The sequence below is a fragment of the Nannospalax galili genome, unplaced genomic scaffold (assembly GCF_000622305.1).
Source record: "Nannospalax galili isolate Female #2095 unplaced genomic scaffold, S.galili_v1.0 scaffold46, whole genome shotgun sequence".
NCBI lineage: Eukaryota > Metazoa > Chordata > Mammalia > Rodentia > Spalacidae > Nannospalax > Nannospalax galili.
The window spans coordinates 2,168,905-2,183,706 of NW_008355790.1; positions in this window are offsets into that span (position 1 = coordinate 2,168,905).

The following is a 14,802-nucleotide window of genomic DNA, read 5'->3' on the forward strand; positions in this document are numbered from 1 at the left end:
GGCGTGCCACCATGCACAGATAATAAAAATGTTCTTGAAAAAAATCATACTATAAAGGCTGAGGTAGCTCTCCTTAACTAAGCAAAATCGTGCTTTGATGGGAAAGAACTGTCTAAACACCACTTAGTACAACTTCATTGGATCTCATGACCAGCTCAATAAATATTTGTTGAATAAATGAATAAATCCACAAAGTAATTAATCAACTATGAAGCATAAGAGTCTTTCTTACTAAATATATTGCTACCATTTGGATCTCAATGTGTCCTCCAAAAAGGCTCAGGTATTAAAGGCTTGATTCCTAATGTATCCATGTTCAGAGGAAGAGCTGTGTTTCAAGAAGTAGATCACTGGAGATATCCCTGGTTCTCTCTCTCTCTCTCCCTCTCTCTCTTTCTGCTCCTCTCTCTATGTCTCTTTCTCTCTTTCTGCCTCTCTTGTCTCTGTGTGTCTGTCTCTGTCTCTGCCTCTCTCTGTCCCTCTGTCTCTCTCTGTCTCTCTGTCTTTTTCTGCCTCTCTCTTGATGTCTTGTCTCTGTCTCTCTCCTCTCTCTCCTCTCTCTCTCTCTCTCTCTCTCTCTCTCTCTCTTCTATCTCTCTCTTTCTATCTCCTGGCTGCTGTGAAGTTAGCATCTCTGCTCTACCATGGCCCTCCTACGGTAATACTTTCCCTCAACCACAGGCCAAGAGAAAATGAAGCCAGCTGACCATGGACTGAAATCTTTACACAAAACTCTTCCCTTCTTCCAGTTGTTTCAAGTATTTTTCAACTACGAGAACAGACTAATGCAAAGTTCCAGACTGTGCATAAACACTGAGTAACAGGGAGCTCAATACATTTGCAAGAAGTTCACCCCACTGCTAGACCATTGAATTTACCAGTTTCTTTCCAATGTTGAAGTAGTACATTGTTTTAGATGACTGACTTTTGAGGATGCCTCTTTACAGAAAGTTCTATGTAAAGAGAAGTTGTTTATAACCTTGGGGGATTCTCTAACTTCTGAGCTTGCTGAGATGTGTGTGTTTTATCAGTTTTCTGCATTTTATGAGGGCCCTTCCTTCCTCCAAAAGGGAATACTTCAGTCAAGAAGAAATAGTTATACAGCAGCACTTGTCTCCATGCCTTCTCTTTTCCAAATCTGGTTCTCGATCTTGGCTCCCATGGCATGGTAGCTGATCCTTCCTTTCCTGTTGGATGATATTACTGTCAATACATGGTCCTCAGGATACAACACAATTCCAGTCACAAGGCTCTGAGTGCAGTTTCATTTTGTTTTGTTTTTGAGATCCCTGTAGCCTCAGCTGACCTGGAACTCACTATGTAGACCAGGCTGGCCTTGAACTCATAGAGATTCACCTGCCTCTGCCTCCTGAGTGTTGGGATTAAAGGTATGCACCACCACTTCCAGCCTAGTCACAAGACTCTGAACTGGTTGATACATGGGTGCTATTACTGCCTTATGTGGCCACTATGCCTCATATGCATGCAGCCTATGACTCCCATAGTTCTTTTAGCCATTAACATTATACTTTCAGCTGAGGCAATGTGGTCAGTCAACTTTAATTTCTCCCACTCTTTTAAGCCAAATTTTCTTCCTGGATTAAAAAAGTAATACATGGGGCTGGAGAGATGGCTCAATGGTCAAGAGTACTGGTTGCTCTTGCAGAGGACCCAGAGCACCCACATGGCAGCTAACACTTTGTAACTCTAGTCCCAGGGGATCCAATGCCCTCTTTTGGCCTCTGTGGGCAAAAGACATGTGTGCACTTACATACATGCAGGCAATACACTCATACACATAAAATTTTAAAAATAAATTTAAAATTTTTAAAGTAATACATTATGACCACACAAAACATAAACAGAAAATGTAGAGGCAGATTGGTATCAGTCTGTTCCCTAATTCTAGATAAGAATGTGATATATTTCATTGCTATTTTTCCATGTATATTTTATATACTCAGTACCATAAAGTATATATCATTTTGTATCTTTTCTTGGCTTGGTTTTAATTCAGTTTTGAAGTAGTTTTCATATAAATTGCCCTCATAATGAATCATAGTATCTAGGGAAGGATCCTGGTCATGCTGTCCCCTCATTTTTCTGTTTTATGGTTTGGTTTTCATTCCCAAGTAAATGAAACCGAGTTCATAGGATTGCATATTTTCCCATTGATTCCGGCACATGGGCAGGGTGGAGAACCTTATGCAATCATGTGGGTACCTTACCGGGTTTTATTCACTCGCTTGGCATTGATGCTTTGGCTTTTCTTACCCTTCTCATATCTGCATATCTGATTTACTAGCTACCTTTCTCATCACTGTGACAGAAGCAACTTAAGGAAAGAAGCAATATCAGTTTGGGGTAATATCAGTCCAAAATGGTTGAGAAAGCCGCCAGAGCTTGCTGCACCGCGTGTTATATCTCAATGGCAGAAAGGAAGCAGGGAGTCCAGTCAGAAGTGTGGCCAGGACAGCTCCCCAGGAAACCACTTCCTCCAGATAAGCCTCACCTCCTAAAGATTCTACAACGTTCCAGAACAGCACCACTCTTCCACAGGAGACCTACACGCCACACTTGCGCCACTGCCATGTCTCTAGTAGTGATCCCCGAGAGGTTCCAGCACATGTTGAGAGTGCTCAACACCAATATCGATGGGTTCTGGCAGAAAATAGCCTTTGCCATCACTGCCATTAAGGGTGTGAGGTGAAGATATGCTCATGTGGTGTTGAGGAAAGTGGGCATTGACCTCACCAAGAAGGCTGGAGAACTCACAGGAGATGAGGTGGAATGTGTGATCACCACCATGCAGAGTCCACACCAGTAAAGGGTCCCAGACTGGTTCTTGAACAGATAGACAGATGGAAAGGATGGGAAATACAGCCAGGTTTGGGTCAGTGGTCTAGACAAAAAATCCAGTGAGGACCTGAAGCAACTGAAGACGAGGGTCCACAGAGGGCTATGCCACTTCGGGTGCCTTTGTGTCTGAGGTCAACACTGGCTGTTGGGATGTATCATGAGTGGGACCAAAAAGAAATGCATCTTTTCTGTTAACAAACAGTTTACATACCTAAAACAAAAACAAAACACAGTACCACTACCTGGGAACCAAATGTTCAATCACATGAGTCACAGGGAAACATTTCACATTCAAACCATAATGTCTGATAAGCATGCTTTCTCTAATTCACTCATGTTATTCATAAAATTGTCACTTTATTCATGTTTAACAACAAAGACCTAGTGTCCCTCTAAATAGCACATTGACTTCCATCAACTCTAAAAAAGTAAAGCCAGTATGGGTCAAGTCAACATTATTCTTAATCAACCTGCTCACAACCTTCTACAAGGAGATCACAGACAATTCTGAAATATAGTATTTTCTTTTTTAAAAATATTTTATTTATTATTTTTATTTTATGTGTATGTGTGGATTGCCTGCATGTAGGTAAGTGCACCCATTTTGTGCAATGCCCATGGAGGAAGAGGAGGCTGTCAGATCCCCTGGAACTGGAGTTACAGACAGTTTTTAGTTGCCATGTGGGTGCTGGGAATCGAACCCGGGTCTTCTGTAAGAACAGTCAGTGTTCTTAACCACTGAGCCATCTCTTTAGCCCCAATATATAGTATTTTCTATGGGAAAGAGAGTTAGTTTGTTATGACTTGTTCCTTAGACATAAGATGAATGTGTGAGTTGACTTTCAATTGCTGGAACAAAACATCCAAGATAAATAACTTTTAAAGAACAAAGGTTTGTTTTGACTGATAGTGCTGGAGGTCAATGATCTTCTGGCTTATTGCTTTGGTGCTATGATGGGTCATCATGATGGGAGGGCACAGTGGTACAAAACCCCTCAACTCATGGCTAAAAAACAAAAAGAACAGGAGGAGGAAGAGGCAATAGTGCTATTGGGGCACCAAGCCTCAAACTAAATATATGAGCCTTTAGGAAACATTCAACATCTGTACAAATGACATCGAGTTATTAAAGAAGGACTAGGCACCAAGCTCTTGAGTGACGGCCCAATCAAGTAGGCTATACATGCCTCAGCTCAGCCATAAGTATCTGAATACTCAAGCAAGAATGAAGGAATGATGAACTTAAATTTCAGGAGAATGATTCTCTACAACTCTTTTAGTGCACATGTGAAAGACATAATTCCATTTACCCTTATCTTTCTTGGGGATTCTGTAGTTATTTTTCTCATTGTTGTGAGTGAGTATCTGACAAAAAGTAACTTACATAAGAAAGGATTTAATTTTGGCTCATAGTTTGGGAGGATAGAGTCTGTCACAGCAGGAAGTCATGGTGACTGCCATGTCTCTAGTGATCCCTGAGAGGGATTTGTGGAGCGGCTAGTCACATCACGTCTTCAGTCACGAGGAAGACAGAGATGAATCTGGTGCTTAGCTTGCTTTCTCTTTTTATTTCTTTTTTATTGAGTTCTGAACCCTAGCTCATGGGATGATGCCACCCACTTTCAGAACAGGGAAGATCTTCCTGCCTCAGTTAAACCTCTCTGGAAACATCTTTCAGACCTGCCTAGAAGTATGTGTCCTTATGTAATTCCAAGTCCAGTCAAGCTGACAGTGAAGCTTAATCATCACAGAGGTGTGTATTCTTGGGTCATAGATGAGAGTACCGTTCTGTAGCCCAGTGTCCTGACTCTGCCCTTCTCTCTAGGCTGCAAGGGATCCACACCGCCATCCTCACATCCTGCTTATCAGGTATACATGACAGTTGTCTCACTGACTGCATTGTGCATTCTTTTTGCTCCCTACTTGACTTTTTGAAAGGATGGCATATGCTACAATTTTTGTTTATTTGTTTCTTGAAATAGGGTCTCTCTATAGCCCCAGCTGGCCTGGAACTCACTATGTAGATTTCTCATAGAGATCTACCTGCCTCTACCTCCTGAGTGCTGGTATTAAAGGTATGTGCCACCGTGCCTGTCTTTGTTATAATTTTTTAATGTCTGTTTTCCAGGATTTATGAAGAACTGTATTTGAAGGAAATAACTTCCCCTTTGCTTCAGTTATCAGATATGCTATTGCCAAATCTGGGTAAATATTGCTAGTTTCTCCAAACTAGCAATAGCAAATTGGAATTTCATACCCCTTTACTCTGTTTCATATAAGGCACAAGGGTGAAAACCCTCCAGCTTTGTAGAACTTCTACCAGATAAATATTTAATGGAAAAGAGTATTGGGTTAAAAGTCCATGCAAAGTTCTGCTTGGTCAGCAGCCTTCACCTTTGTCCCTGTTCCATTCCCCTTCAACATCTCAAATCTGCAGGCTCAACTCAGTCTGGGAGGCCCACAAATTTAACCCAATATTCTGACAGCTTTTCTGGTCCCTGCTTTGTTGTTTTTTCTCCCCCCAAAGAGCCCATCTTTGACATGACCACTGCATTCTGGCCTCGCTTCTTAAATTTGAACACACATACTTATCACATCATATTATGTAGACACTGAGTTTCTGACTTTCTAGTGTCGGCAACCCTCTTAAGGACAGGAAGCCTGTTCTTGAGAATGAGGCCTAGTACTTGGAGCCTGGTACCAAACACTGACTGCTGGCATGGTCTCCCAGCATCGCATGCTCCCAGTTTCTCTTCTTGTATTCCTCAGCTGCCAGCAAAACCACCCATTTCTGCTGCCACAGCCTCAGAGTCTTTATTCTGTTTCCCAGACCATGCCTTCCCTTGGCAAAGACCTTTCAGTGTTTTCTCCAAGTATTTGTCCCATCCGGGTTGGTTTGCCTAGTTTTAGGTTCCTGATTCTCAGGGTCTGACCCATTCAACAAAAATCCAGATCGTGTTAGGTATGTCCCAAGGTAGGAGGGAACAGAAAAATGGGTCTAGTCCAGGCTCCTCTACCACTTGACTGTGCGGACTTAGGCGGGTCACACGACCCTTCGTGAACCTCCTCACCTAACCTCAGAGTGAGGTTACAAAGAGGATGGATCTAGATCTCTAGGATTTCATCTACAACTTGAGGATTCTGTGAATACCACATTTCTACAGAGTAAGATGGAAAGTCCTTTTCCTCAGCACATATACTGTATACCCTTGGCTTAGGTATAATTATGGTGCTTATAAAACAAAATAAAGAAGTTGATGGTCACAGGCACCACCTCAACATGGTGGGCATGTAGGAACACTCCTCCTTCTCCTCCTTACTGTGCAGCCACACCCTGGGTTCTGGACAACAAGGACCAATCCCATGCCAACTCTCTTTAGGTTTGGCAAAGCTGTGTCCTAGACATATTTGGGGGCAAAAAGTGAAGACTCCTTATGGCTACATCTAAATTACCTATTCTGGGTCTCATTGTGTAATCCATTTGGCCTCAGATTCACAATCCTTCTACCTCAGTCCCCTACATGCTGTGATTTCAGGTGTTTGTCACCATACCTGGTTCAGAATAAATGATTCTAACTGTTTTCACTCCTTATACATGGATTTTGTATACCTTAGTTTATAGACGGCATAATTTTCTATAGTTAAAACTAACGAAGTAGGGGCTAGGGAGATGGTTCAGTTGGTAAAGTGCTTGCTGTGCAAACATGAGGACCTGAGTTCAGATCTTCAGGCCCCACATAAAAAGCCAGGTCTGGTGGCATATACCTATAATCCTACCACAGGGGCAGTGGAGACAGGAAGATCCCTGGGACTTGCTGCTTGCTGATCAATCTAGCTGAATCAGTGGACTCTAGGTTCAGTAGGAGATCTTGTCACAAAAAATAAGATAAAGAACTATTGAGGAAGGCATTGAGCATTGACTTTTGGCTCCTACACATGTGTGTACACAGACATATACCACACACAAAAACACATACAACGATCAAAATAGGTTTTCTTGTAAATGTGTATTTAGGTTTCTTTGACTAGAATATTATATTTACTCTGTTCTCCAGGTTTGAAAAGCTAAATTTACTTTTACAAATCAACAGCTGCAGAGTCCTGCACACTCCCACCAGGGAGTGGGTGGGGTGCTGGGTAGGGGAAGGGTTGGAGGTGGGGACATGCTTCTCCCTTAGGCTCTTGGCAGATCCTGGTCTTTGTCCTGCAGCAGTGTGGGATTCATCAGAAAAACCTACATTGCCATCACTCCCAACAGTCATAATATGTAGATTGGATGAGTAAGTATTCATCTATTTTCCATATGAAGAAATTAAAGCTTAAAGAGGTTGAAGGGCTTGTCCAAGATCTTATGTTTTGATAGAAACAGAATATGGACCCTGCTGTTTTCTGTGGTTCCCATGGGGACCCATATGTTCTATCACAGTTCTGCTTTGATATGGTTGTGCCCTCCTTGGCTGGCTGTCTTTTGGGGACACATATGCATGTATTGAACACCTGTGCATATCACCCCGAACTTAAGTGTGGCCTCAACTCTGTGATTTCCCAGGGAGATGGGTAGGTGACCACAGTCACAGACCACACAGGAGGGAGGGAAGGAAAGAAGTGTGCATCCCCCAGAGCATGCCTCATGCAGAAGGAATCAGACTTAACACTCCAAAGCGAAACTGAAGCACACGCTGGATGTCCACTCAAGCCTGCCTGGTCCCATTCCAGAATCAGGCAGTTTTCTTACCCATCACTCACTTTTGAGTGACAAGAACAAATCAGTAAAGTTCCCTGCTCCTCTGGGTCCTCCCCTATCAAATGGAGATACAAGAAAATTCACACATGTGGTTATCACTGGGGTGAAGTGAGACAGAACATATTGTAAATACTAAACTTCTAGCATAAGTCAATGTAATTATTTTTAGATCATTGAAGCATGGAACATAAAAATAACAGATGGCTTTTGCTTCCTCCTCAACAGATTACAATCTAGGAGGGATGTACACTATTGCAGCATTAAAACGTCTCAAAGGTAACTGCATTCCTGAAGAATTGCCTCATTCCAAATTCCCCTAATCAAATCTAATCTTCTACAGATGGAATCACCAGAGGAGATGGTACTCAGATTGCATAATCTACACTCACTTTTCCCCCCTTTAATTGTGCTTTTTAGGGTTTTGTTATTGTTGCTGTTTTTATTTTGAGACAGGGTTTCACTATGTAAACCAGATTGGCCTTGAATTCAGAGATTGGCCTGCCTCTGCCTTCTTAGTGCTGTTGATCAAAGGCACGTGTCACCAGGCCTGGCTTTAATGGTGCTTTTTAAAAGAAAGTCTTTGTACTATCTTTTTGAAAATTTTTTATTACATTCATTTATTTCTCTTGTATGTGCGTATATGCATGTGTGGGCATGTGCATACCACAGTGCATGATGTAGAGGTCAGAAGACAACTTATACGAGTTGGTTCTTTCCATTTATGGTGTGGGTCCTGGGGATTGAACTCAGATCATCAGACTTGGCAGCAAACCCCTTTGTCTATTGAGCTGTCTATCCAGCCCCGTGCTTCTTTTTTATCTTACAGTTTTTTTCCCCCAAATTAACTGCACTGTAGATGGATCATGAATGGCACTGGGCCTCCCTTGTCTGCCACATCTCATACCATTTCACAGTCATGTCCAAAGCATTATCAGCACTACCCTATAAAAGTTTGACTGACACTGTCACAGGATTAGAAAGATGATGATTATTAAAAGCAATGAATGTTTTAAAACCAACACAATCATCACCAAAACCACTCATGAAAGCCTCTGCCCTGGCTCAGGTTACGGTTTACTGTCCTACAAACAAAGCTCGTGGTGATTTGGTACCATAATGCAGGGTGGTCACAAGACAAGGGACTAAGTGTGGTCCCACTTGGTGGGTGCTTGGGTTTCATTATGCCATTCTGAACAAACTATGCCAATTTGAAAGAATTTCCACTCTTTCAAATGTTGCCTATTCAGTGGTACTTCATTACCACTTTAAAGAGCACTATTTAAAATATGCATAATTCAAATTTACATGAATATGAATATATCACTCAAATGATCTCAAAGTCCTCAGAATAAAAGTAGGACCAACTAACTTGGGATGGGGCTCTAACTGAGGAATGGTTTTTGAAGAATGAACATTTCCTTTTGAATATGTTGAATAGAAATACATTTTGAATATGGTTGAATGGAAAGTAATTTGGAATGTGTTGAATAGAAGATGCATTCTAATTACTATAATGTGCCAATTCAAAGACACCACTGGAAATTGCTCAATTTCAGAATCAATAGTTCTGATTACTATGCTTTTGGAAGGACCTTGGAGCCCCTCTATTTTGAAAAACTCCGGCATAGTCATCCTTGGAGTCTCATTCTAAGGCACAATGAGGACCTAGGGGTGAGGAACAAAGCTATTCTCCTAGGGTAGAGATTTCTGCCTGAAGTTCCTGAGGGGCCTCGGATTTAAACCTCCTATGTCAAGCTCAGTGCATAGATATTATGATATTTCTCAATAGCTCAAAGTAATCAGCAGTGTTTGCCTGAAAGGAGTCAAGTGTGAGAGTTCTATCTTTGGTTGCCAAAAGCTACATCAAATTCCTTTTGCTGTGTGTTTGAATAAAGGACTTGATAGGAAGGTTGCTTAGCTGAACACAAAGCATGTGTTTGTCCTGAATGAGCAATTGGAATTTCTGACTTTAAAATAGAGACAAAATTCTTTCTGTGCTTGAATTAGCACATCAACCAGTTAATCAACAAATATTTACTTCGCTCCTCAAATGGAACCTTTGATTTCCCTGTTTAATAACTCTTGACAGATTCTCTAATATCCTGCTAAAGAAAATACCACACCATATTAAAACATGTTTATTTTTCCAGTTTATCTTTATACTAGCTAAAGAAGTTTCATTCTGTTTTCTTTCTCCCATGGAGAATTTTATGGTCTAAATTCAGTAAAGTAAACTTGTTTCCATGTAAAAACATAGATTCATAGGATAAGATCACCTAGAGTACACAGGGGACAGATAGATATGTAACCAAATGCTACTTACCCATTAGTCCACAGAATTCTATTGGGGAACCATAGACTTCATGTTGTGGGCAAGGAAATTGAAGAGCACATTAGCTGTGGTAGAGTTGGGTCAAGAAATCTTGAATTTCTTCCTAACAGTCCTGTTTTATTTTTGATGAAGGTTTTGTTGCATTAAATAGCCTTGAGGATTACAATGATAAATAGCTCTCAAAAAATTCTAAATAATTTTGGACATATCCATTGTAATTTTTCCTTAGATTGCTAGTATACTAGGGGGCTGGAGAGATGGGCAGCAGTTAAGAACACTGTCTGCTCTTGCAGAGGACCCAGGTTCAGTTCCCACATGGCAGCTAAAAACTGTCTTTAACTCCAGTTCCAGGGGATCCAATGTGCTCTTCTGGCCTTTGCAGGCAGTGGACATGTGGTATACTTACATACATGCATGCAGGTAAAACACTTATATACATAAAATAAAAATAAATAAATAAAAAGGATATATTGGATCTCAAGTTCCTTAGCAGAAAGGCAAATATTGCACATTTTCTCTAAGATGTGGGAATTTGGATTTAACTATATGCATGAAAGCAGAGGGAGGATTGTGGGGACAAATGGGATGTGGAGGGGGGACAAGAGACAGTAATAGAGGGGTGAATAAAGCAAAATACAATCATATACATGCATGAAACATCATAATGAAACCCTTTATTTATTTATTTTTATTTTAAATTTTATGTGTATGAGTGTATTGCCTGTATGTGTGTAAATGCACCATGTTGTGCAATGTCCACAGAGGTCAGAAGAAGGCATCAGATCCCCTGGAACTGGAGTTACAGGTGGTTGTTAGTCGCTATGTGGGTGCTGGGATTGAACCCTGGTCCTCTGCAAGAGCATTCAGTACTCTTAACCACTGAGCCATCTATTCAGCCCTGAAACCCACTGTTTTATAAGCTAACTTAAAACCATTAATTTTTTTAAATGACCAGTGATAGAAATGTAGTTCAGTGGAAGAGTGCTTGCCTAGCATGGGCAAAGTCCAGAGTTTGACCTCAGACACTGAAAACAACAACAAACAACAACAAAATACAACTCCCTGTATATTGTAGCAATTCCACGCCTGTAGATTCAATCAAGTACATATTGGGGGAAAATTTGCATGTCTATGAACATACACATACAGTTTCTTGTCCTTATTCCTTAAATCATAGACTGTAATGATAATTTACAAGATCATTTATATTATATTAGGTCTTATAATCTAGTGATTATTTAACATATCCTGGAGGATGCATATTTTACACAGATACTACACCATTTTATATAAAGGACACAAGCATCTTAGAAAGTCCTGGAAGCAGTCCTTGGTGAAAGCAAGAAAGAACTAAGTACTATTAAAAACAGACCACCAAGACCCTGTTTCATCGAATTTGAAGACTATTAAGTCATTCTTTCTTTATTAAAGTCTCACTGTATGCCTGCCTCTATGTTAAGCTCTCTGAGGGCATAAAACTTTTAAATGGATGTGTCCCAAAGGAATTTTCAGTTTAATCAAGGAGAGAAGACCCAAACACGGAAAAAGATAAGTAAATTGTGCAATGATAAGCTTTCCTTTCACTAGGTATTAGTTTAGGTGAGTAAACTGCTAAGGTGCACCAACTCTAAAATGTGTAGTGTAGCTTCCTAAAGTGTGGGTCGTTCCCTTCCAGGTGGTGCATCGAGGCCCAGTCCTTTCCAGCTCTTAGCTCTTCATCCTCATTGGGCAGCTTCCTAGCCTAACTTCATTTTCCCTAACTTGATTTTCCCAGATGGAGCTGCCTGCTGCTGTAATGCAACACTGGGGTCAATTTTCACATTCTCTCAGCTAGAGTTCAGTCATATCGGTCATGCCTAACTTCAAAGGAAGAGGGTATACTATGGATGCAATAGGAAACGTGATGTCAGCTCAGTGGTGGACACTAGCCACTTGATCACCAGTGTCATAAAAACAAAACATGAAAGAGGGACTGGATATAGAAAGTAAACCAACCTGAGGCTTCTCCCCCCTCTTCCAGGTAGGACGGCACCTGTGTCCCCAGGGCCTCCTGCTGAAGGAAATTCTCAATGAAAGGAAAGATGTGTACAAAGGTTAAAAGAAAGAAATGCCAGGGCTGGAGAGATGACTCAGCAGTTAAGAGCACTGACTGCTCTTGCAGAGGACCTGGGTTCGATTCCCAGCACCCACATGGCGGCTATGAACCATCCTTAACTCCAGTTCCAGAAGAATCCGAAGCCCTCTTCTGACCTCTGCGGCATTGCACGACATGGGTGCACTCACATACATGCAAGCAATACACTCACACACATAAAATAAAAATAAGAAATAATTCTATTTTAAAGGTTAAAAACCCATTCAATTTTATGTCTTACAGGGCTTATACTGAGTTCAATATTGTATAACTGTATTAATTCAACTGTGAACCTAAAGGAAGGGAAGGAAAGAAGGAAGGAATGAAGGAGGGAAGGAAGGAAGGGATGGAAAGAAGGAAGGAAAGTAAGGAAGGGATGGAAGAGAGGAAGGAAGGGATGGAAGGAAGGAAGAAAGAAAGAAAGAGAAAGAAAGAAAGAAAGAAAGAAAGAAAGAAAGAAAGAAAGAAAGAAAGAAAGGTCAACCAATATGCACAGGGAATGTAAGTGTGTTGTTTCCCTTGGAATGAAAGGTTCATTTGGGAAATGGGGCAAAGGCTGTAAATGTTTGTTAGCATTGGGTTTCGGTGGCCTTGAATACCGGGCCAAAGAATCTTACCAACATTTCAGGTTCAGACCAAAAACTCTTCATCTAATTTAAAATTGAGCAAAAACCTTCTAAAGACCAATCCCTAATTTATTCTCTGGAGATCACTGTTTCATTGTGGTTTGAATTTTTAAAAATGGCTTCAAGACTAGGCTGGCCTTGAACTCACAAAGATCTGCCTGCCTCTGCCTCTCGAGTGCTGGGATTAAAGGCATGTGCCACCATGACTGGCCTGTGAAGATTCTTCTTTTTAAATTTTAAAAATTTTATTTTTATTTTATGTGTATGAGTGTTTTACCTTCATGTATGTAAGTATACATATGTCATGCAAAGCCCACAGAGGCCAGAAGAGGTTTTTTCTGGAACTGGAGTTACAGATCAGTTTTAGCTGCTATGTGGGTGCTGGGAATCAAATCTGGGTCCTCTGGAAGAACAACAAGTGTTCTTAACTGCTGAGCCATCTCTCCAGCCCCTGGATCATAAAGATTCTAACTTCATCAATGGATTAATCAACCGATGGATTCATAGCTGAGTGGCTATTTGTAGGTAAAGCCTGGTTGGAGGAAGTAGGTCACTGGAGATGTCTTTGAAGGGTATGTCTTGTCTCTGTCCCCTTCCTGTCTGTCTGTCTCTGTTTCTACCTTGTGAAATGAGCAGCTTTGTTCTGCCACACCCTTCTGCCAGGAAGTTCTACTTTACCACAGGCTCAGTGATGTGAGACTAAAACCTCTGAAACTGTGAGCCCAAATCTGTCCTTCCCTTATGTTGCCACAGCAAGGAAACTGAATAACACATGTTCTAGATTCACTCCAAGCCTTCTGAAAAGACAGTAGCCAAATGTGTCTCTGTCCTCTGTGGCCACCACAGGAGAGTGTCCGCATGTAGCACATGTATGGAGGTCAGAGGACAATGTTGAGGAGTTGATTCTTTCCTTCCATGGTGGGTTCCAGGGGTCTAAAGCAGGTCTTTAGGCTTGCAAGGCAAGTGCTTTTACCAGTTGAGCCACCTTGCTAGCCCAGTTGTTAGACTCTTGGATGGACTTTCAATGATCTGCTGGCAGTGCTTTCAAACAAATAGAACTCCCAAAGCAAGAGCTCCTGCTTCAAGGGCTGCTCCTTGATGACTCAGCTATAAAGTGAGTCTTCGCCTCCAGAGGCTCCCACCAGCTGTTTTCCTCACAGTCTGGGTAATTCTGCAAGCATTCTGTGCACTAATAGTCCCCCAGCATTCTCTTCTACTGTCCATCTTTCTTTTACAATTTATTTTATTTTATTTTATTTTTGGTCTTTTTGAGACAGGGTCTCCCTGTAGCCACAGCTGTCCTGGGTTCACTATGGGGATCAGGCTGGCTTCGAACTCACAGAGATCCTCCTGCCTCTACCTCCTGAGTGCTGGGACTAAAGGCGAGCGCCACCACAACCAACTTGGGGAGGAAAGGGTTTATCTCATCATATACGTCCCAGTCACAGTCTATATTTAAGGGAAGTCAGGCAGGAGCTCAAGACAGGAACCTGGAGGCAGGAAGTCAAGCAGAGGCCTCGGAGGAACACTGCTTACTGGCTTGCTCCCCCTGCCTTCTTCAGCTACTGTTCTTATACATCCCAGGTCCACCTGCCCAAGGATTGCACTGCTCACAGTGGGCCAGGCCCTCTTACATGAATTAACAATTAAGAAAATGCCTCACAGACATGCTCACAGGCCAGTCAGATGTTCTTCCCTGTTGACTCAGTTTGTGTCAAATTAATAAAAATTAACCAGTATAAAAACAATGTGAATAAGCAAATACATCAAAATAAATTCCTATTTGGCATAAAAAGAACATAGCAACTTTAACAGCCCCATAGGGGAGAACACTTCTGTCTTTTTTTTTTAGACAGGATTTCCCTGTAGCCTTGGCTACCCTGGAACTTGCTATGAACATCAGGATCTGCCTGCCTCTACCTCCTGAGTGCTGGGACTTCTGCCTCTTTAAAAAATGTAATGTGGCTAGGAGTGGTAGTATATGCCTTTAATCCCAGCACTTGGGAGATGGAGTCTGGAGCATCAGGAATTCAAGGCCAATCTTGGCTACATAGTGAGTTCATTTCAGGTTGAAGGCCAGCCTGGGCTATGTGAGACCCTGTCCTTA